Source organism: Schistocerca nitens, chromosome 3 (genome assembly GCF_023898315.1).
Source record: "Schistocerca nitens isolate TAMUIC-IGC-003100 chromosome 3, iqSchNite1.1, whole genome shotgun sequence".
Taxonomy (NCBI): Eukaryota; Metazoa; Arthropoda; class Insecta; order Orthoptera; family Acrididae; genus Schistocerca; species Schistocerca nitens.
The window spans coordinates 606,534,958-606,560,621 of record NC_064616.1 but is presented as its reverse complement, the minus strand read 5'-3'; the positions used below and the strand labels follow the sequence as shown (position 1 = coordinate 606,560,621).

General features: G+C 39.3%; 1 protein-coding gene across 1 annotated transcript in view; it reads left to right on the top strand.

The window, feature by feature from the left end:
- Nucleotides 1-25,664, top strand: part of LOC126248540 (uncharacterized) — a 351,785-nt gene that overhangs the window by 303,482 nt on the left and 22,639 nt on the right. The window lies entirely within an intron of this gene.

Genomic DNA, 25,664 nt, shown 5'->3' with positions numbered 1-25,664 from the left:
TTCCTAACAGATATTTACCCATCCATTCATTACTCGTGCCAGCTAAGGTGACAATTCCCATAAGAGTTTTTATGCACAAAATGTCCTTAATTTAAGTTATCTCCAACATTTTTATGTTGAAATTACTCATATTCTACCCTTTATAATCATTATTAGACTTCTAATATTATAGCACCAATAATATCAGTTGTTTTTTTTTCCCAACATTCCATTAGAATTAAATTATGCACAAATTGAAATGCCATTCAGTCTGCAGAATAATAAAGATTTCTAGTTGATTGTATTGCTCAATGCCATCCACAAATTATTCTTATAAGTCAACCAAACTTCTTGTAAAGAAAGAAGCAGAAAATTGCAACCCATTTCAACCTCTGCATCTATACTACACAAACCACCAAACTGTGCATTGAGGAGGATACCATATACCACTACTGGTCAGTCCCTTTCCTGATCCACTCACAAATGGGATAAGGGAAAAACAACTGGCTACCTGCCTCTTCACGAGCCTTATCTTGTCTATGTAGCCCATACATGAAATGTGCATTTGTGGCAGTAGAATCATTCAGCAGTCAGCCAATAATGTCGGTTCTCTAAATTTTTTTCAATAATATGATATGAAAATAATGTAAACTTCCCTCCAGGGATTCCCATTTGAGTTTACAAAGCTTCTGCGTAATACAAGTTGATTGAACCTGCCTGTAACAATTCTAGCAGCGTGCCTCTGAATTGCTTCAAAGTCTTCTTTTAATCTGACATTGCGAGGATCCCAAATACTTGACATTTATACAAGAATGGGTCGCATTATTGTTCTATATGTGGTCTCAATCAATGAGCTACATTTTGCTAAAACCCTCTCAATAAACTGAAGTCTACCATTCATCTTTCCTACATAGCACTCCGTCCATGTGATGGAACTACAAGAGAAGTGCTCACTGCCTAGTCCTCGACTCTTTGCTTCACATGTGTTGAGAAAGCGCACAGCCAGCAGTTCCCATACTTGGTATCACATGCCACATGCTCACTGAGTGGCCCCATCATGCATATAAGGAAACATTAAGTCTCTACAGTTTCGTAGAGGTGCTAACGGGCCCGGCAAACATTGGAATGCACATAGCATTAGAATTCCTTTTTAGCTGTCAATTTTCCATGTTTTCTATGGAGGAAGTGTATGCTATATGCCTGAAATTCATCAAATATTACCATAGCGAGCAAGTCAGGCAGCAGGAGCCAGCCAAGACACAAGCAGCAACAGGGAAGTAACCGATTTTGTGACATTTTATGAGGTCTTAACCAGGAATGAACTGTAGAGTGTCATCTGTGTGCTTTGGTAGTTTCGTTTCTCGAGTTTCTGCATGTTAATTTAATATTTAATTGACACAGTTCCCACTTTTTTTTGCACTGGAAAATAAATTTATTTTGTGACATATTACAAGTTCCTAATCAGGAGTAAACTATTTAGCCTCACCTAAATGCTTTGGTAGTTCATCTTTTGAATATCTGCATGTTACTCTAATTCATTAGACACAGTTTCTGTGTTTTCCTCCGTGTGTCTGTGTAATGTAGTTTTCCATCGTCTTTAGTATGGATATGGACTGTGATTGCTGTGTGTGAATACGAGCAGAGTTGGTGACACTTTGCTCTCAGCTCCAGGCTGTGATGGCTTGGGGTACACAGCTTTGAAGCTGCAGTGGATGGGCATCACTGGTATGGGCCGGCCATGGAGATCCAACAGACTTCCAGCACATCTGAGTTCCCTGATCGGTCCACACCAGTGGCTAGCCCAGTTACTGCTCACACTGAGATTGGCCCCTCACCTATGGTTGAGTATCAGGTCACCTTAGGGTGTGCCAAGTGGCAAAAGACTTCCCAGGGGGCAACTTTTAAAGCCTCCCCAGTTAGTCTGACAAACAGATTACAGGTGCTGTCTGTGGCTGGGTCCTCCCGGATGCCATAAAGTGCACAGGGTGCAGCCAACTGCAGGTGGTGGCTCACATCGGTACCAGTGAAATGTGTCACTTTGTATCAGAAGAGATTCTACCTGGTTTCGAGCAGCTAGCAGACGCAGTAAAGGCTGCCAGTCTTGCTTACGAGATGGAAGCAGAGTTAACCATTTGCAGCATAGTCGACAGGACCAATTGCAGACCTCTGGTACAGACCTGAGTGGAGGGTCTGAACCAGATGCTCAAATGGTTCTGCAACTGTGTAGGCTGTAGGTTCCTCAGCTTGCCCCAAGGGGTGGTCGGCTTTCGGGTTCTGCTGAATAGGTCAGGAAGCCACTACACATAGGAGGAGACTATACAGGTAACGGGCTGTGTTATGTGGACTGGGCAGGTTTTTGGGTTAGAGGGTCTCAGGGAAACACAAAAAGGGCTTCAGTCTCAAAAGATGCTGGTTGAACAGTGGAACCATTAGTGTAACAGTTGTAAATTGTTGTAGCTGTGTTGGGAAAGTACCAGAGCCCCAAGCACTAATAGAAAGCACTGATGCTCAAATTGTTAGGAGTACTGAAAGCTGGCTAAAGCTTTCTGTTGCTGGGTGTGGCTTTATAGATATGAGCAGCCCATGCTGGTTCACCTTCCATGTATTGTTTTTTAAATTTTTGTGGCTAAACCTTTCTTGCTTGATATTTATCTTATACAGTCTTGACTCTTTCCAAATTAACAGTGTAAGTGTAGACCAGATGTGACATGAATTCAAAGAAATAGTATCAACAGAAATTGAGAGATTTATGCCAAATAAATTAACAAATGATGGAGCTGATCCCCATTGGTATGCAAAACGGGTCAGAACACTGTTGTAGAAAAAATGGGAAAAGCATGCCAAATTTCAACGAATGCAAAATCTCCAATATTTACAGAAACTTGAAATTTAATGTAGACTTCAGTGTGAGATGTTTATGATATATAGTTTCCACAATGAAACTTTGTCTCGAAACCTTGCAGAAAACCCGAAGAGATGCTGGTTGTATGTAAAGTATGCTAGTGGCAAGACACAATCACACAAGTGGTTTGTAGTGAAATTGCATGCTTGTGGAATTCATCTGTTATGTGACTGGATTCGTGATTTTCTCTTAGTGTTATGGGCCTTCTGCTGTTCCTTATCTATATAAAAGAGTGAGGAGACAATCAGAGCAGCCGTCTTAGGTTGTTTGCAGATGATGCTGTCATTTATTGTCTTAGTAAAGTCATCAGAAGATCAAAACAATTTGCATAATGATTTAGAAAAGATATCTGTATGGTGTGAAAATTGGCAATTAACTCTAAATAATGAAAAGTGTGAGATCATCCACATGAATGCTAAAAGTAATCCTTTAATCTTCAGTTACATGATAAGTCAGTCAAATTTAAAGGCCTTAAATTCAACTAAATTCCGTGGAATTGCAAATACGAACAACTTAAATTGGAAAGAATGCATAGAAAATGTTGTAGGGAAGGCAAACCAAAGACCGTTGTTTTATTGGCAGAACACTCTGAAAATGTTACAGATCCCACACTATGCTTGTCCATCCTCTTTTGGAGTACTGCTGCCTGGTCTGGGGTCCTTACTAGACAAGATTAACAGAATACATCAAGAAAGTTTAAATAAGAGCAGTACATTTTGGGTTATCATGAAATAGGGGGGAGAGAGAGAGTCACTGACATGATACAGGATTTGAGCTGGACATAATTAAAACAAAGGTGTGCCGAGCTTTCAGACGCGTGCGGATCGCTCCCTTCTGACGTAACACGTTCCCCACTACCACACCAGCTGATGAACTACGAACACGCCGCACGTGACAGTGCATTCGCGTAAGGATCACCGCCGTGCTGTCATGTGGCTTAGTTTCATATTACGACATTTGATAATATTAAGCTCTGTACAACACATCATGTTGAGCAATACTGAATCTTTGTTGGCTGTTTGTACGCCTACAGAAAAGTAACAATAACGCTGGGTTTGAAACTGCATTACACCAACAATATCGTGCTTCTCACATCGTCACTCATAAAATTCTTACAACATTTAAGCTGAGATATAGAAACAGACTTGAAAGTAGTCTACAGCATGCAGTATGATGTGGAATAAGTGATTCCTATTACATGTGAAACAAGCAAATTTTATATTCTGGAACTGCTGTACAAAATTTGCAATAACTACAATTCTCAACAAAACATATGACAAATACAACAAAATTATCGCCATTAATTTAATTATTTTTGGTTCACTGTAGACATAATAAAGTACATATCCGACACAAACTGACGGTACACGGACAAGCGCAGACGGTTTCTCATATTTTCGTCACTCAGATTGCCACGTAATGCTGACTTATTTAGTTTCATAATCGAAATAAACCTTTCGCACACGTATGTTGATCCAAACACTGATATAACTTTTGCAGCCTCATTGTGGAGACGGGGAAACTCTTCCCTAGGAAAACCTTCGTAACATTCCTGCACAGTTTTTACGTAAAAAAATTTGTCCTTTAAACGGGAATTACACTGCAGATCGATCAATTCCATTTGCAAATGCACTGGAGTACTTTCAACTGAAACGGCAAAGGGTCTAGAAAATAGTTCAGAAACAGATGTCAGACTGGCAGTGTCCTGAAAACGTTTAGAAAATTGTGCCTGTAGTTCCTCCAACACAGAAACGAATTCGTCAGAAGTTGCATTCTCTCTGACTTTAGAGAGGGTAGGGCAATGGGCGGTATTCATTTTCATGAGCTGTTCCTTCAACAATGAGAGTTTCTTATTAAATGCATCCACTTTTTTCATCAGATCAGAAATAAGCTGCTACTCACCTTGCAAAGTCTTATTGAGAGCGTTAAAGTGTGCAGTCAAATCAACTAAAAAGGCTAGGTCTGCAATCCATTTTGGATCTTCTAATTTAGGCACTGCCTTTCCTTTTACCTTCAGGAACTCAACAATAGCGAGTCTTAAATTGAAAAATCTTTCGAGGCATGATCTTCGACGTAACCAATGTATTTCCCAGTGGTAAATAACATCTCCGTACTCTTCGTTCAGTTCCATGAGAAACTGTTGAAACTGACGGTGTACTAAGCCATGTGACTTCAAAAAATGTACTATGGCGATTACCAACTTCATCACGTGCTCCAAATTTGCATACTTAGCTCAAAGAGCTTCTTGGTGCACAAAACAATGAATTCCGTAAAATCTTCTGTTGATCGTCCTAATTTTGTACGCAACAATGCTACAAGCCCATTTTGAGCACCTCGAATTCCTGGTGCTCCATCCGTGGTGACTGAAACTAACATTTTCCAATTCAGGCCAACGGCTTCAACTGCCTCTTCAACTGCTTTTAGCAAGTTGGTACCCCTCGTTGTGTGTTTCATTGGTACTAAATCTAACAGTTCTTCCGTCACATGCAAATTTGTGTTGACTCCACCAACATAAATCGCTAGTTGTGCTGTGTCCGAAATGTCGGTCGACTCGTCCAAAGCAATCGAGAATGCAATAAACTTGCAGGCACTATCAATTAACTGCCTGTAGACATCCGCTGCCATACCAGCTATGCGGCGAGCTGTTGTCTGTCTGGAAAGACTAATTTCACTAAACTTCTTTACTTCCAGTGGCGTCAAGAGTTCTGCTGCCTCAACAATACACTCCTTGATGAAATCACCATCACTGAAAGGCTTATTCGCTCTTGCAATTTTGAGCGCTATTTTGTAGCTTGCTCTTAAAGACAGGTTACTACATTCGGTTGCAGGCTAAAAAAAGGAAAAAAAAGTTGAGTGAACTTTAAATTTGAATTCTAACGACAAATATGTACAAATACAAACGTCAGAAACACAAAGATTTGTAAGTGGTACTCACGTTCGGTCCGTCTCGCTGCATAACACTACGTCTTCTTAATTCCGCTATCAACCCAACTAAATCATTAAGTCCTTTGTGTGTGGTGTTAATGCTGTTCTATTGCAAATTTGCGGTGCCCGGCGAGTATGCAACTGCATAATAGAAATTGAGAATTTTTATCCTTCTCTTCGAAATAATATTGCAATTCCCATTCAGCTCTGAAGGCTCGTGACGTTGGGTCACTACCCCGCCACTTTGTGATTATGTGTTCCATTGCAACAACCACTGTACAGTATTTATAAACTTCCTACGAATCGCTAACAAATAGCGAGGAATAAACATGGCTGCCACTACGAATCAACTTATGCACCCTATGCCGGATGAAAAGATGTCGCATCGCACAGCTAGTCTAATGTCGCGCCGTGCCGAGCAGTGCCGCGAAAGACCGAGGAAAGCCGAGTAGTGGCGAGGAGGACCGAGCCCTGGATGGCACACGTGCAGCACATGTGTACAAGCGTGCAGTTTGGCATGCCGTGGCCGTCCCTGCGGTAGAATCTTCTCAAGAAATTTCTGTCAGCAACTTTCTTCTCTGAATGCGAAAATATTTTGTTGACACCGGGGTACGTAGGGAGAAACGATCATCATAATAAAGTAATGGAAATCAGACCTCTCACGGAAAGATATAGTTGTTCGTTTTTCTGCTTGTTGTGTGACATTGGAACTGTAGAGAATTATTGCAGAGGTGGTTCGATAAAGCCTCTGCCAGGCACTTAAGTGTGATTTGCAGAGTAACCACATAGATGTAGATGTAGATATGATCACTTATAATTAAAATTAAGAGGTTAACCAAATACTGAATATTGTTGAAGCTCCTTGATTTTGCTGTGGAACTGTAAATTTGTGTGGAAGAATAGTTGATGAAAATAATGCTCACTCTCAACCTGCTGCTAAAATAGCACTGGCATTTCTGACATGTTTCACACAGAATAAATGAAAACGATTTGTATTGTGGATTATGACAGGAAAAGAACTTAAGTCTGCCTACACTGTAGGCTCTTGTGCGTAAATCGAGTGAATGAACAAACAGGACTGAGTACGATTCATAATGTTACCTGCAATGAATGAAAAAAGGAAGGAAGAAAATAAATTATTTGTAAATTAAATAACAAGTAACTTAAAATGCTACTGTATTTTCTTTGTTCACTTCTTGTATCGAATTCTGTGCTAGTGTTTGTTACCTTGGCTCAGTGCAGTTTCTGTTTGACAAATAACTTATTAATGGATTGCACATAAATGTGCCTCAGTGGGTTAAGTTCCAGATTATAAAGCCAAAGGTTTGGGGCTTCAACCTCCATTGATTCCACGATTATGTGTGGTACTTGTTGCTTCTTCCATACCCAACAATAATAAAAATGCAAAGTCATGTTGCAACGTATTGCACATGTACGTGTTGAACTGTAGATTCCCTTCTAACTGGCTGTATAAGTCGGTTCAGAGATGGGTGGAAGTGGAGGGCACAGTACCATGTGTATTAAAGCACTGCAGTGTTCAAACCAACCTTTGAGTTGAGCACATCTTTACGTGCTTTACGACGTAACAAATGCAAGACAAAAATACTTCATAGGCAGTTACACTACCAATGTGGCTCAAGTCACCTGACTCTGGACTTGTCAGTACTTCCCCTCTCCCCCTGCCCACAGGTGTAACTCAATGTAAGTAGCCAAAGATGAGAATGCAGCCAGCAGAAACTCTAAATCTGTGGTACCTTCCTTCATTGTACCAAAATTGCTAACGCTATCAGATTTGGGTGTCTCATTGATATAATTATGCAATTCTTGGTGCTACAAAATGAGTAACAAAGCTGGAACTCAGTTTCTAATGACTAACATCAACAGACTTTAAAACTAATGAGCTCCTAAAACATTTGTGGAATGCAGCTGGACATCAAAAGTAATTTGAAAGTGTTATAGGATTAACTTTGAGTAAGCTTCCCATTAGCATATGGAATAGTTTTACAATCCAAAATTTGTGTATGCAATTATGTAGGACTGTGAGATTCAATAATTTTAGAAAAGACACTGGGTTTGAGTACATAATAGTTCATAATATTGCAGCACACTGGGAACTTTTTTTATTGAGAAAGTGTCAAGAGGCAATTTGAAGACTTGTTTCACCTTCTTACACCAGCTGCAATTACTGCAGCAATGCCTTACCCACAATTTGAGAACAAATAATTCACTTGTTTTGCTGTTCATGACCAAGGGAGGTGTCCAGCCAACTACGGTTATATAATAGCCAAAAAAAGTCAAACAAAAATTGGGCCACAAATTTATATGATGTTATTACATAAAAAGAGAATTTTATTTTGAATGTAATGTGGGATGTGGAGCTAATGTGGAGTTACAATGAATTATTTGCCAGAAACTGCAGCAGAATTGGGATTTCTCAGTTTATATTGAAGAAGCTTGTAAGTTAAAAATTCATATATTGTTCTCATGAAATAGAGACAAATTCAGGAAATATAACACACTGACATCCTATTTACATGTATAGCACACATTTCCTTTAGTGTCACAATGGTAAACCTTCGAGAATCAAATAAAGTTTCTGATGAGATGTCTGACAAGAAGAGTTGTTCTGAAAAATAATTTGAAAGCAACAAAAAGTTCCTTTGTTTGTTAAATGGCAAAGAATTGAAGCACTAAATGTCATTTTCAGATTTATCTGTTATTTGTAACACTTTTTATTAACAGATGGTGAATAAATGTTTTTATTTGTGTAAGTGTATAATGCTCCAAATAATGTTTGCTGTTCGTGAATAATGAATAATAATCTTTACCTGTATTTGTCATTCATTATTTGAATAAAGTTTACTCAACTCCGGTGCTAAGCGAAGCACATTGTGCATGTGCACATTTTAAATTCACAGCCAATGTGCAAGTGAATGCAAAGCATGTGACATTCACATGGCTGTGAACAAGCGCACATTTGGCTGTGTCATCCACTTGGCCATGTGCAAGTTCTCACTTGATTATCATTAAGTGAAATGGCATCGGTAACTCTGGCAAAATTTGTATTTGTGTCCTCTTTCGCCCACCACTAGCCATGTGAATGCCATGCAGATCAGTCACTCACTGGCAGTGCTCTATTCTCTACTACCGTCGTTACATGCTCATTCCATTTCATATTGCTTCGAAATGTTATGCAGCACACTACCAGTTCTGTATTGAACATTACAGTCTCATTTTTCCTGTTAATTTGCAGTAATTTACATTTTTCTACATTTAGAGCAAGCTGTCGTTAATAACACCAAATAGAAATTCTATCCAATTCATCCTGTATCCTCCTACGGTCATACTGTGATGACACTTTCCCCATACATTACAGTGTCATGAGCTGGTCACAGATTGCTGCTCACTCTGCCTGTCAGATCATTGATTTATGTTGAGAACAATCATGATCCTATCGCACTTCCCTGGGGCACAAGTACCCTTATTCATTAATCAAAGCAGTTGTATACTCTTAATAGTGTGATTTAACTACTAAAGTTACAATTAAGGAAATCTGAAGCCAGTACGAAAGCTACAAAGTTATATTGCCAGTTAAAGTCAGTTTATAACTCTCATTTATGTAGTTCAAATTAAAAGATTATATTCACAGTATGAATGTAATATATTAAATGTTAATAAATGGCTAAAAACAAATTAATTCCGTAATGTTTTCATGCCATAACTTGAAATATTGAATGTTACACTGATGGACCTATACTTCATGATCATCTACGTAGTAACATGGGGCTGCACCTTTAGAATGCAGTAAAGCAGCAGTTCTGCATGATGTAGATTCATCACGTTTAGATCAGGCAAATTTGGTGGCCACGACATCAACATGAGTTCTCCGTGACATTACTCAAACAATTGTAGCAAGATTTTGGCCTCGTGATACGTACAGTGATACTGCTGGAAAATGCCATCCCCATCCAGAAAGACATCAAGCATGAAAGGATGCAGATTGTCCAAAATAATGTTCTTGTATTAATTTGAAATAAATTCATGGAATGTGAATATCTTGGCATCAGCTCTGTTAGGCATAAAAGTACCACCTGTTACTGACATGTGAAAATTTGTGATGGACCAGGACTCAAACCCAGATTTTCCACTTATTGTCTTAATGACATTGGATGTACATGCACACCCCCTGGACCGACACAAACCTCCACATGTGACACTGCCTACGTCCCTGTAACTTAGTCCCCTACATTCATTACTCAGTGCCAGCAGCTTTACTCTGTATCCCTACACCAGTGAGAACAAGACAATAAGGAATCGAGACCCATTATATTATCATTTGTGCCTTCCCTGGCACGTATTATTTACTTGCATGTTTGGATGAGCAAACTTTAATGAAGATTGACAGCAACCTGAAATTAATTAAAAATAAATGTGAATATGTTGGCATCAGCTGTGTCAGATATAGATGTACCTCCTATTAGGCCATGTCCTACGTGAGTAACAGAAGCGAGTGACAGTACGCGACAGCTTCAGGCGACAAAACACAACCGCAGGTGTAGTTATGGAAGTGTCCTAAGTGAGCGACATCTGTGTCACTGCCTGTCTCCTGCTGCAACTGGCGACATTTGAATTCAAACGTGTTTGAATCTTGTCGCTGCAGCACGCACGACACAGAGCTACACCCATGTGTCTTCTTGGCAAAGCAGTGGGGCGGACGCGACAGCAGCTATGAATTACTTAACATCCGATTTTAAGAAAACTATTCGGTGAAAAAATTTGATTCTTCCGCAACCTATAGCTTGATATCCTTAAATGATAAAGGTCAGAATTTATTTTCGTTATTCATCATAGTTACTGTGTGGCACGAAATTGAGTACATGGCTGCACGAAATTTTTAAGAATTTGCAGAGGTAAAATCACATTGTGTAGACTTTCCGTGTAGTTCATTTAGGCCATACATTATTGCGTATGAAATGTAACCAATATATCTAAATTGTATTTAAAGTTGAGACCGGAATGATATCTCTTTTCATTATTGAGATATAGGTTGTTATATCCGCGGACGGTTTGCTCGCATTGCATCCGAACCTTTCTTGCACATCAGGAATCAAGTGGTCATAAAAATCGTCGTATCTCATAAAAGGTTCAAGATATCAAAACGGCGAGTTTTGGAAATGACAGCACGCAGAAAGGACTATTTTATCATATAATTAACACTCGATACATTTTTGTAACTGTGTGAACAGAGCCAAAACAAGCCTCCCTATAACTTACACCATGAGGTTTTGTCCAAATTTTCATAGACAAACAAATGGAGAGAAACAGATAAATGGGGTATCAAAGTGACCAGCATGAGGTCTAGTTTGGCATGAAAATATTTAACTGCTTGAAAGTAATCAGGATAATGAACGAAAACTTAATTAATAAGCTGAGGAAAAATTGAAATATTTCACGTAAAGCTGCTTTAAATAAAGTGTCAAAAATGTCATCTGTTCAAGATGTAGCTATTTTGCACATAAAAAGATACATTGGTGCAGTATTTAAATGTCAAAAAGGCTTCCTTCGAATCAAGTACGTCAGAAAGGCAGACAAGGAGTCAGTAAGATCATGCTTTCTGAATGAAACTTGAAATTAAAAAATGGAAGAAAGCACTCAAATATTTTATGAATTTATTTGTGTAAAAGAAATAAATAGATCAGAGAAACATTCTACGTCCCTTTGAATGATGCTTGAAATCATGAACAGAAAATGAAGTGCACCATCCGTTTCCTTAATATTTTTTATTTCGTACTTTTAGACAAATCATTACACAAAACAAAATGATAATTAAATGGACACCCTAGCTGCAATGATATACTTCATTGGGGACATGTTGAAAATGTGTGCCCCGACCGGGACTCGAACCCGGGATCTCCTGCTTACATGGCAGACGCTCTATCCATCTGAGCCACCTTAGGTTCAAATGGTTCAAATGGCTCTGAGCACTATGGGACTCAACTGCTGAGGTTATTAGTCCCCTAGAACTTAGAACAAGTTAAACCTAACTAACCTAAGGACATCACAAACATCCATGCCCGAGGCAGGATTCGAACCTGCGACCGTAGCGGTCTTGCGGTTCCAGACTGCAGCGCCTTTAACCGCACGGCCACTTCGGCCGGAGCCACCTTAGGCACAGAGAATAGTGCGCCTGCAGGGACTTATCCCTTCCACGCTCCCTGTGATACGCACATTCTCAACATGTCCACATCACTACATTCGTAGTGCGCCTAATAGATGTTTGCCCATCATACTCATTACTCATGGCAGATTAATCTACCAAGTCCCGTACGAGTTTGGGCATAGCGTGTGCGTTCGCACAAGAAGGTCAATGGCTGGGAAGCCATATTTTAACTATATATGACAGTAGTATCTGTTCCCGAAAGAACAGTTACCGTTGATGACCATGCAGCTTTGCTAGAATGAAATGATAATTAAATGGCGTTGATATACTTCATTGGGGACATGTTGAAAATGTGGTGCCCCGACTGGGACTCAAACCCAGGATCTCCTGTTTACATGGCAGACGCTCTATCCATCTGAGCCACCAAAGGCACAGAGAATAGTGTGCCTGCAGGGACTTATCCCTTGCATGCTCCCCGTCAGACTCTTCTGTTGAGCCTCCTGACAACATGGATTACACTGCTGATGCCTGAGCTGTTAGCTCCTCATGCACATAAAGCAGTAGACCAGTCTTCCTGCGGTATCAGAATTTGCAGGAATGACCATCGCACCAGATGGCCTTTGCTGTGGCTTGGTGGCGCCAATCTGTTGAGCTCTTGATCAGAATAGGTGGCATCAGGGTGGACATTTCACACATGGAATGTATTAAATTCAGTCAAAACAATGGCCGTTCTGATCTGGACATCTCTTCAGATAAGAATCAAAACTTTAGTGTGGACAGTTATAACCACACTGGATTCCTTACCCTGGCTACCACATGGGAAGAGGTACAAGCCAAATGTCTAGGAATGAAACGGTTTATTCAGTACTTGGTGATACTTTTACTGGAACAAAACCAGTATTTTGTGTGGATCATATTGAAAATGAATTTGAAGAAGCTGAGTCATTAGGAAAAATGTGGAATGGATCGCTGTTGATTAAAGCCGCCTCTGCTGCACAACTTACAGCTCTTCGGGCATGTGAATGTCTGAGTGACATTCCAGAGACCATCTCCCCATATAAGACTTCATAAAATGGTCCAGGGAATCAACTTGCATGGAGACCTAATGCTCCAGAAATATAAGGAGTGCTGGGGTAACTTAGAGTGGTAAGGAGTGCACTTTGTCTGATACTTCCAAAAACATCTAAAGGATGATAGAGTAGATACATTTATCTATGAAGGCCTTTGAAAGGGATGACTTCTTAGAAAATATTGAAGTAATGATTATCAAGTGTGATGTGAAATTGTAAGTCCCATCACCCATGAGATGCTTCCACTTTGGTTGTATGTCGTCCCACTACATGGTGGACACAAAATGTGGTAAATGCAGACTATCACCCTATGAAGGTATTCCATGTGCACAGCTATCCTTGTGTGTCAGTTGCACAAAACACCATCCTACACATTCATCGATTTGCTCAGTCTTCAAGAAAGGAAAAAAAATACAGGAATATAAACCTGTTGACTGCCTGTCATATACTGAGGCATGTAAAAACACGAACTTGTACATCCTTTTGATATGACACACAATTATGTAAAAGTCACAGCTATCACTTCCTCTACCTCAGTTTTTTCAAAACCAGTTATTCCACCACCCTCCTCCCTTTTGGTTGCCGCAACACTGTATTCAGGAACCTCTACCCACTCCTGGCTGGAGGAGCAGCTTCCTCCTGTACTGTGTACCAGTGACAGGGTTCCATCTTGGAAACCCTCTCTCTTAAGACTGCAAACTGAGAGTCCCATGGCAGCCCGCTCTTCATCTGTCCCCACACTTGTCGTGAATAGGCCCTTGCAAGAATCGCAGCCACCAAAAGCTGTGAAGGAGGAGGAGGATTGGGACAACGCTACTGTTCTGACTCCATGGGCGCCAGAGCCCTCCATGCTGTTGCATTCTGAACCAATGCTCATTGATGTGGTTTCCGCCCCATCAGTGAAAGGCAGTGATCCTGGAGCGTGACCTTTCACACATTACCTGGACACCTGTAACATGATCATTCAGTTTAATTGTAATGGATATTATCATGACCTTCTGGAACCAGACCACCTTATTTCCTCCTCTTCTGCAATATGCATTGCTCTACAAGAAACGCACTTCACTGATGACCACTCTTCAAAGCTCCAAGGTTATTGTGCATTCTGTTGGAATTGTGTTGGCCCTGAGAGGGCATCTGGAGAGCCCTGTGCGTTGGTTCACACAGATGTGGTCAGTGAGTGGATTCCCTTTCATACCATATTGGAAGCAATAGCAACACAGGTCCAGATGTTTTATTTTATTTTATGTAACAAACCCCTTCACCCCCCCCCCCTCCCTCACATTGTAGTTATGGGGCCCTACAGACAGTAGCTCATATCCTGGTGGAATGCCCCCTTCCTGCAGCAAGATACGGATGCCACTCGGCAGTTCTCTTGTGGCCACATATTTATGCTGTTGAACCAGTGTAATGTGGAGCGTCTGTCTGGCGACACACATAGCCTGGTGGACTAGGAACGCTGACAGACAAGCTATCAGTAATCTGTAGTCATCCTCCTTCATGCTATTCACTGTATAGTGAAGATCATCCTCAGAATCGAACAGTTAGTTGTCCTTAAGAGGACCACTACAAACATGGTCGAAATGTGGGTGTTTAGTTGTTTTAGTTTTTTGTGGTGACGTGGCCTGGTAGCCAAAATGATTTTATTCATATTGACACTGATCATGGAAGCTTACAAACTTACAAAACTAGAATTTTAACTAAGCTGTTGGGCAAATCCTCCTTCAGAGCTAATGGACATGTATACTTGCACATCTACATTGTTCCAGCTGACTACAATTTTCCAGCACTGCAGGTGTGGGTGGGACAACTCTTGTCAAATGCAGAGCCCCAGACATGCCCACGTGCTTATGTATTTGCCTCCTCTCATTCTTAATATTGACAGTCCAACTTATATCCTTTGCATTTTTAGCCTTTACACTATTGCTGCTCTGAATCTGCCAACTAGAAGACATTCTTTATTCTCTGTTACTTATCTGTCTTCGCCCTTTACCAGGCTGGTGGGTTGTATTGGGGGGAGGGGTGGGGGGAGGGGGTGGGGGGAATAGTCTGTAAGTGAGAAGGAAACTTTAAAAGGGAAAGGTAGCTGATGACTACAAGAGAGAGGCAGCAAGCACACAGTATAGGAATGTGGCACCAGTGATCTCACTGTGGCGGCTCACTCTGGGGCAGGGAGTGAGCGTTATATGTGGTGCACAGTGATGTGATTGGGAAGGGACGGTTCAACAGAGGAAGAGAGAGGTTACAGTGAATGTAAGTGTATAATGAGTGAAGTGGTGTGAGACAGGGTGGAAAGAGAGTGGGGGATGAGAACAGGAGCGAAGGTGGGTGTGGGGTGTGGGATAGTTGCTAGTGGAGATGGAGACCAGGAGGATTACATGAGTGAAAGATGTTTTTAAGGATAACTGTCACCTACATAGTTTAGAAGCAATGTTACTGGGGGAAAGGATCCAGATGCCACGGAGAATGTAGCAGCCACTGAAGTATACCCCATCTGCCAAATTGAAACCCTTGCCCTCTATCAACTGGGAGAGCACTCCAGACACCACCTCCAAAAGTTTTCTAATATACTGGCACCCTACTCCTTCCTTGGAGCACCACTGTCCAAAAAATACCTATCCCACTACCAGTGGAAAGCCACCTTGTGAACCGAGCGTAGCACCCAGACCCTGGAGAGCTGAATGTGTCTTTCTGCCCCACCCCCAAAACTTCCTTCCAACATCTCACAAAATTCAAAACCTGAACAAAATACGCAGACAACCCATCTACCGATGAACTTAATCCCACAGATGTTTTTCAATCATATACAAAGGTCTCGCCTTTTTTTCCCATGCCCAAATTCAATTAAGCTGTACTCTTCAAAGTCTATTGTCCCCTCACAGTGGAAACAGTTATTGACAGTTAACCTATAAAACTGTTGTCTGCTACCGCTATACCATAACCTCAAAGCTGGAGGCAGTTTGTAAAAATGGAACTATTTTGTTAAAGTAATTATGGTATAAAGCAACAGAGCAGTGTTACCCTCTGAGAGGAATTCTGTTATATTGACCGTGTTGTACCTAACGGAGGTGGCTTATTGGAAGTGAAAGTCAGAAATACGTAAATATTTAAACAGTAATAAATAATATTTAACCTATCCACACTGTTCAAAGGATAAAGAAAACGGTCGCCAGCCTAATTAGGCAAGAGAATGATTAACATTCTTGTTCAAGATAATAGTTATTAGTAACTTTAACGGATAAACACAACCTATACTTTACCACACGCAAGTGCAATGAACTCTGACACCTGCCTATGTTAACGTTAAGGTTGGAACTAACAGCTAGAGCAGCACAAACTATTTGCAAAAATATAACAGATAACAAAACACACTATTACTTTCAGGGCTTATTCAAACTGAATGGTCTTTATAACATTACTATTAACATTCACTGCAGAATCATAAATTGGACATAGGTTAAGTCTCTCTCAGTTAAATACTTTACTATTTAAAATGAAAGTTAATTGGAATCCACTAACAGGTTGCTTCTCACTATCTTTGAATAAAGAAATTATTGTTTTCATAAATAGTGGTCTTCCCATTACTTGTTACTTAGCATTATCACAATAGGCAAACTGTGGATCCTGTTATACTATTAATATGCACTTCCAATAAACAAGAGATACAAACACTTAGCAAGCATGAATATATAACTATCCACTATTGCAGTTTTCCACTTTTACTACAGTGAAACATAATGTTGACAAACTTGCAAGAACTGATTCACCTTTTAAAATATACTACAAGCAGCACTATGATCATTAACTAAGCAACACTTTATAAGCCTCAGTTTTAAGAGCTTTTAATCTTTAAAAGAAACTGCAAATTGTCTTTATTACCACAGTCTTCTACTTTCAAGTAAATGATTAAATAGGAGACTTTGAAACTCCATAAAACTTTAAATTAGACCGTTTCCATCCCTGGGAGGCTTTCACAAGACTACATTCACTACCTCCCACAATTTCACTAAATCCACAGTGAATCTGAACACTTCCTTCTTACCAAAGATCAAACATTATTATTTAATGTTCTGAGGCTTTCATTTTTTTCCACATACTAGGACACTCGGTAATCAAAGTTTAAATGGAGAGGAACCTGAAAGGTGTTGTGATAGGGAAAAATCAAGGTGGGTACATGAATTCAATTATAAGTTACCTTATATTTGAACACACTAACACATCCAATAAGCTGATCCTTCACTGTACATTATAATAGTATTCTGTTACAGTGATTGCGCAACATGGTGGCAACTGCATGTTGGTAGGTGGATTTGCAGGCAGAATTGCTGGACTCTGTCCCTTCTTGGTGGCGATGATGGATACCAATTCCAGAATCGTTCCATCTATTTATCCATCCATCCGAGGCATTGGAAAGTGGCAGAAAAAAGCCTCTCTCGGAACTAGCACAATATACAACTTTTACATGGCAGTGCACAGTTTGGTAGCTCGTCCCCGACTGACTCTTGTTCCACCTTTTCTACCTAGGCCAACCACAATTTGCGCGTGCTACTAAGTTCCGTTCCCGAGGGGAACGACAACACCTTTTACATACAGGATGACTAAGAACCCTAAGTGAGGATCAGCAGTTTACATAACAGCAACCAAACACATTAAATAAAACAGAACATTTGCACATATTGACATTTCTACAAAAAATTGTTCGCACAGAAATTACAATTATATACAGTAAGTTTTGTTCCCTCCAAATGGGACAAAGAATTTAAATGACAGATATACTACATTGCATAGAATCAAACCATGACATCAGAGATTTTTACAAAGAGAGGAGTATACAATTTTGTGTTATCGATTGAATCAAACAATATTTACAGAAGCTCAATGATGTAACATTAAATAAAAGCAAAAAAGCAAAATAAATCCGTACAGCATTAGAGCTATGGTGTTACAAACCACTCCAACCACAAGCCAATACTGAACTTTACTCTCCCCAGATTATTACTCCGTGCAACTGTGACCCACGGTCACACCACCTAACCATCTCCTAGTTACTTTCTAGAAATTACTTTCTTCCAGTTTCTCACCTTCCAGCTCCTTTTCCTTTTGCCTACACCACCTGGTACAACCCCAATCAAGTTGCAGTGCTAGTGCAGTGCGATTGACTGGGACAAAGTTTCTGTGCATGTGTGTATGGGACATTGTCTCTGTGCAAGTGTATATGTTTGTGTGTGTATTCTGTTAGCTCTGGGGGAGGATTCATCACATAGCTTAGCGAAATTCTCAATCTTGGTTATCTGCCTATTGACCTTGCAGTGTCTCAACTATATTGTGACTTGTTCACAATGTGATCGCCTCTGATTCATATAAGCCAATAATTTGGATAGGAGCCATTACATCATGTGTCACATCTTAGAAATCACCTTAACATTATTTTTCAACAAGATAATGCAAGACTGCATGTTGACTGTGCTGTCCTGACCTAGCTCTATACAGAGGGGTTCCAACTTCTAATGCAGCCAGCACATTCTCCAGACATCTCACTCTGAGAGACTGGCACCCACCACTCATCAGCCACACTGATTGATGAACTTTGTCATAGAGTTGAAGCAGCACAGAATAATACACTCGTATCTGTCATCCGAGCTCAATTTGACTCTACACCCAGCTGGATTAGACCCATACATGTCATACCCTGTATACCCCAAATCACCTACAAATTTAGTCGTGTGCTCTTCCTACTATACTGTACATGCAAAATAAGTAAAATTTTATTATTTGCTATTCTTCATGGTGTTGCAATTTTAGTGACCAGAAATGTACATTATCGATAAACTATAATTATTATAAGAATATATGATCTAAAATATATGAATATAATAGAGGGAAACATTCCACGTGGGAAAAATATATCTAAAAAAACAGATGATGTGACTTACCGAACGAAAGTGCTGGCAGGTCGATAGACACACAAACAAACACAAACATACACATGAAATTCAAGCTTTCGCAACAAACTGTTGCCTCATCAGGAAAGAGGGAAGGAGAGGGAAAGACGAAAGGATGTGGGTTTTAAGGAAGAGGGTAAGGACTCATTCCAATCCCAGGAGCGGAAAGACTTATCTTAGGGGGAAAAAAGGGCTATACACTCGCGCACACACACACATATCCATCCGCACATACACAGACACAAGCAGACAAGCAATTGCTCTATTATTTGGGTTTAAACACTTAACTAAACACTAAGGTGAACGTAATGAACACTTTAACCTCTGGTTAGTTTATTACTCAAATTTCTCGTTTACATACAAACGTCTTCAAAACACCTTAACTTTCATATCCTAAATTTAGGATTGCACTCCCAAAATATTAAAAACAGTGTGAACCAAAAATATTTGTTAATAAAAATATGGTTTTCAGTCTCTGATCGCTATTTTTTTATTTTCAGTGACCGGTTTCAGGCTAGCTGCCCATCTTCAGATCATATATTGCAGTTACAGAGTAACTTGTCAGTACAGAACTATCGGTTCACTTCACAGTTATGACAGTGAACCGATAGTTCTGTACTGACAAGTTACTCTGTAACTGCAGTATATGATCTGAAGATGGGCATCTTGCCTGAAACTGGTCATTGAAAATAAAAAATAGTGATCAGAGACTGAAATCCATATTTTTATTTAAAGAAGGATCGCGGAAATCCCATGAAGGCAATCATGTCTAGTTTTGACAAAAATATTCACATGTATCGTTACTTCTAATTTTTATATTGCTGCTATTCGTAATTGCTAACTCTGAAGATGGAAAAATGTGTACTGTGTAACATGTAAGATGGAGTGATGTTATAAAAAATCCTTCAGTTATCTCAATAGTATTAGCCATAAAGGCAATTGTTGTTGTTGCTATTGTTGTGGTCTTCAGTCTGAAGACTGGTTTGATGCAACTCTCCTCGCTCCTCTATCCTGTGCAATCCTCTCCATCTCTGAGTAACTGCTGCAACCTACATCCTTCTGAATCTGCTTACTGTATTTGTCTCTTGGCCTTCCTCTTTAATTTTTACCCCCCACACTTCCCTCCAATACTACATTGGTGATCCCTTGATGTCTCTGAATGTGTGCTACCAACCAACCCCTTCTTTAAGATAGGTGTGCCACAAATTTCTTTTCTCTCCAATTCTATACAGTACCACCTCATTAATTATGTGATCTACCCATCTAATCTTCAGCATTCTTTTGTGGCACCACATTTTGAAAGCTTCTATTCTCTTCTTGTCTAAACTGTTTATCATCACTGTTTCAATTCCACACATGGGAGTACTCCATACAAATACTTTCAGAAAAGACTAACATTTTTATTCGATGTTAATAAATTTCTCTTATTCAAAAATGCTTTTCTTGCCATTGCCAATCTGCATTTTATATCCTCTCTATTTCAACCATCATCAATTATTTTGCTGCCCAAATAGTAAAACTTATCTACTACTTTCAGTGTCTCATTTCCTAATCTAATTCCCTCTGCATCAACTGATTTGATTTGACTCCATTCCATTATCCTCATTTTGCTTTGTTGATGTTCATCTTATATATACCCCTTTCAAGACACTGTTCATCCACTCAACAGCTCTTCTAAGTCCTTTGCTGTCTGTGACAGAATTGCAGTGTCATCAGCAAACCTCAAATTTTTTATTTCTTCTCAGTGAACTTTAATGCCTACTCCAAATGTTTTGTTAGTTTCCTTTACTGCTTGTTCAATGTACATATTGAATAACATCATGGACAGTCTACAACCCTGTGTCACTACCTTCTCAGCCACAGCTTCCCTTTCATGCCCCTCGATTCTTATAACTGCCATCTGGGTTCCATACAGATTGTAAATAGGCCTTCATTCCCAGTATTTTACACCCTGCCGCCTTCAGAATTTTAAAGAGAGTATTCCAATCGACAGTGTCAAACACTTTCTCTAAGTGTAAGAATGCTATGACCGTAGGTTTTCCTTTGTTGTAGGGTCAGTATTGCCTTGCACCTTCCTGCATTTCTCCGGAATCCAAACTGACCTTCCCCAAGGTTGGCTGTATCAGTTTTTCCAATCTTCTGTAAAGAATTCGTATTAATATTTTGCAACTGTGACTTATTAAACAGATAGTTTGGTAGTTTTCACACCCATCAACACCTGATTACTTTGTAATTGGAATTCTACTTCTACATCTACATGGATACTCTGCAAATCACATTTAAGTGCCTGGCAGAGGGTTCATCGAACCACCTTCACAATTCTCTATTATTCCAATCTCGTATAGCACGCGGAAAGAATAAACGCCTTTATCTTCCCGTACGAGCTCTGATTTCCCTTATTTTATCATGGTGATCCTTCTGCCCTATGTAGGTCGGTGTCAACAAAATATTTTCGCATTTGGAGGAGAAAGTTGGTGATTGGAATTTCGTGAGAAGATTCCGTCACAACGAAAAACGCCTTTCTTTTAATGATTTCCAGCCCAAATCCTGTATCATTTCTGCGACACTCTTTCCCATATTTCGCGATAATACAAAACATGCTGCCTTTCTTTGAACTTTTTCGATGTACTCCATCAGTCCTACCTGGTAAGGATCCCACACCGCGCAGCAATATCCTAAAAGAGGACGGACAAGCGTAGTGTAGGCAGTCTCCGTAGTAGGTCTGTTACATTTTCTGTGTCCTGCCAATAGAACACAGCCTTTGGTTAGCCTTCCCCGTAACATTTTCTATGTGTTCTTTCCAATTTAAGTTGTTTGTAATTGTAATACCTAGGTATTTAGTTGAATTTGTGGCTTTTAGATTAGACTGATTTATTGTGTAACCGAAGTTTGACGAGTTCCTTTTAGCACTCATGTGGATGACCTCACACTTTTCATTATCCTTCTTTAAATCTGAGGGTTTTTCACATGTCTCATACATCTTGCTCACCAGGTGGAAGAGTTTTGTCATGGCTGGCTCTCCCAAGGTTATCAGTAGTTCTAACTGAAGTTTTTCTACTCCCGGTGCCTTGTTTTAACTTAGGTCTTTCACTGCTCTGTCAGATTCTTCATGCAGTATCATATCTCCCATCACATCTTCATCTATGTCCATTTCCCTTTCTATAACATTTTCTCAAGTTCATCTCCCTTGTGTAGGCCATCTAGATACTCCTTTCACCTTTCTGCTTTCCCTTGTTTGCTTAGGACTGGTTTTCTATCTTGATATTCATACAGGTGGTTCTCTTTTCTCCAAAGACCTCTTTAATTTTTCTGTAGGCAGCATCTATCATTCCCCTAGTGATATATGCTTCTGAATCCTTACATTTGTCCTGTAGCGATTCCTGCTTAGATTCCTGTTAATCTCATTTTTTAGATGTTTGTGTTCCCTTTTGCCTGCTTCATTTTCTGCATTTTTATATTTTCTCTTTGTCTCAGGTAAATTCAATATCTATTGTGTTACCCAAAGATTTCTACTATCCCTCATCTTTTTATCTACTTGATCCTCTGCTGCCTTCACTATTTCATCTCTCAAAGCCACCCATTCTTCCTGTACTGTATTCCGTTCCCCTGTTCTTGTCAGCCTTTACCTAATACTCCATCTGCCCCTATAAATGTCTAACAATTTAAAATATGGTTCTGAAATCTCTGTCTTACCATTATATAATCAATCTGAAACCTTCCAGTGTGTCCAGGTCTCTTCCATGTATACCACCTTCTTTCATAATTCTTAAACCAAGTGTTAGCTATGATTAAATTATGCGCTGTGCAAAATTCAACCAGGCAGCTTCCTCTTTCAGTCCTTTCCCCCGTTCATATTCGTCTACTGTTTTTCTTTGTCTTCCTTTCCCTACTGTCGAATTTCAACCCCCCATGACTATTAAATTTTGGCTTCCTTAATTATCTGAATAATTTCTTTTATCTCACCATACATTTCTTAAATCTCTCAGTTATCTGCGGAATTAGTTGGCATATAAACTTGTACTGCTGCGGTATGTCTGGACTTCATGTCTACCTTGGCTACAATAATGTGTTCACAATGATGTTCACAGTATCTTATGTATGTTCTTATTTTTTAATTCATTGTCAAACCTACTCCTACATGACCCCTATTTGATTTTGTATTTATAACCATGTATTCAGCTGATCAGAAGTCCTGTTCCTCTTGCAGTAATTCCCACTACATCTAATTTCAACCAATCCATTTCCCTTTTTAAATTTTCTAACCTATGTGCCCAATTAAGGGATCCAAAATTTCAAGCTTCAATCTGTATGCCAGTTTTATTTTTCCTGATAACAACCTCCTCCTGAGTAGTCCTCATTCGGAGATCTAAATGGGGGACTATTTTACCTCTGGAATACTTTATCCAAGAGGATGCTACCATCATTTAACCATACAGTAGAGCTGCACACCCCTCGAGAAATATTACAGCTGTAGTTTCCCCTTTGCTTTCAGCTGCTCGCAGTACCAGAACACCAAGGCAGTTCTGGTTAATGTTACAAGGCCAGATCAGTCAGTCATCCATCCCCTGTAACTACTGAAAAGGCTGCTGCCCCTCTTCAGGAACCATACATTTGTCTGTCGTCTCAACAGATATCCCTTCATTGTGGTTGCACCTATGGTATGGCTATTTGTATTGCTGAGGCACACAAGCCTCCCCACCAGCGGTTAGGTCCATGGTTCATGGGCCATTATCATCACAGTATCTTATCAGGAATTTTTTTCCTTCATTAACTCTCAATTTTACCTCGTCGATTAGTATCTTTGGTCGAACTAGGTTGTTTTCCAAAAAATACCATGTGTTTAATTTTAACCCTTGACATTTTTTAATTATAATGAGAGCATGGCAAAAATAGTTTTTACACTGTCACTTCCAGTTTATGCTTCTTCTCTTGAATTATTACTGCTCAGTGTAAAGTGCTCAAATACTTGTAAGCAATTTTTATTTCCAGAGGGAAGACCCTTGTCTGAATCTTGAGTTTGTATGTATCTCAGTTGACTGGTTTCTTTCCATATCTGTAACAGTTCGGTGTTATTTTAGGTTACTTTGAATGTATTTAATTAAACAGTTTGGGTACCCTTCTCTTTTTTCAACATCAACTCTCGCACAATATTTGCCTACTAGCCAAATCCATTTGGAAATCTAGGAATGCTGTCTAAGTTTACAGATCATATGCTCTCTATTCTTGTATTATCTATTTTGAAGTGAGAAAATTATAATTGCAGAGCATCCATTTGCTGCTCATATGAAATAGGAAGTAATATATTCTGAGTGGTGTGTTTATTATTGTACCATATACTTTACAAACTATTCTGGAACTTAATTTCTCTCTAGCTGTTGAGATTATTATGCTGTCCTTTCTTTAAAATATAGGTTATTTTCATCATTGTTTGCTCAGAAAATATTTGATATCCCCTTCAGCACATGGTAAATGGTTATAAAATTTTGAGCTTGTGAAGCATGCTTCTGTATTTAACCAAGTCTTGGTTTACTGCATTTATAGGAGTAGCTCTTCCAATTGTGAGAGTTGTCAAATCTAACTCTTTTCATCTCGATGAGACCTGTTTCCCCTTGCAGATTCAGAGCTTTATCCATTGCTTCCTTACACCACAGTTGTTTATTGTATGTGGCACAGCCTTCTTCAGATAGAACACAAACCCAACTGAAACATGAAAAAAACAGTATACAGAATAAAACAAATGGCAGTTGATTTATACAAAAAATTAAAGAAAGGAATACAGGAGTGTTTTTGATTCAACTGTTGCTGTGATAAGGTAAATAAAGTAAGTTAAAACTTATACACATTAATGCTACATAATAGTCACTCTGTCTACTGCCAGATAAACGGGCGGTTGAACATCCTCCTTAAGGGACTCACAGCTGATCATGCCATGCAAATTTACTTTTATTATCAAATTCACATTTGAGGTATTGACCTTAGTGCTAAATATTACTTTCAGTGTTAAGGATAAGCATAATTTTGTCCACTGCTTGAAATTCATAATTTGCAGTATGAATAGGATCAGAGGGCAAACAGTTTGGCTAATTTCCTAATTAACAAACAGTAAAACATAAGAAGAAATGAATAACCAACTAAATTCTTTGTTAAAGCAGTGGCAACAATGAGGCTGTCAATTTCAATTTGATTAATTCAGCTGAAGCTCCTCTAAGAATGGGATCATGTAGACTGTTATTTAAAAAAATTGAGGCCTTACAATTTCACTTTGATTTCCATATTTATATGGAGCATCAAGATGTTTTAATTGGTTACCTTTATTGGCACAAGACAAAATTTCTCCTGTAAAGGCATTATCAAATTGTTGTGTTATGATGTAGTGTTTGAAATGAAGTCCATAATGAAATATGCAAGGATATTATTTGTTTATTCATGTTTTTAAATTTTTGTGCTCTTTGACTTTAGATACATTTATGAAATTCAGAACCTGATAAATACTCTGAGGAAGGGTCTCGTGTTTTTATTTCATTGTTGAGAGAGAGAGAGAGAGAGAGAGAGAGTGTAAGGAAGGGGTAGTCACTATGTATTGTAGTCTATCTATGTCCATTCTGATGTAATCATGTGTTAAGCACCATTGTGAATTCCCTTCACTTCCCCATGACAGATTTTAACTCAAAATTGTTCTTAAGTAC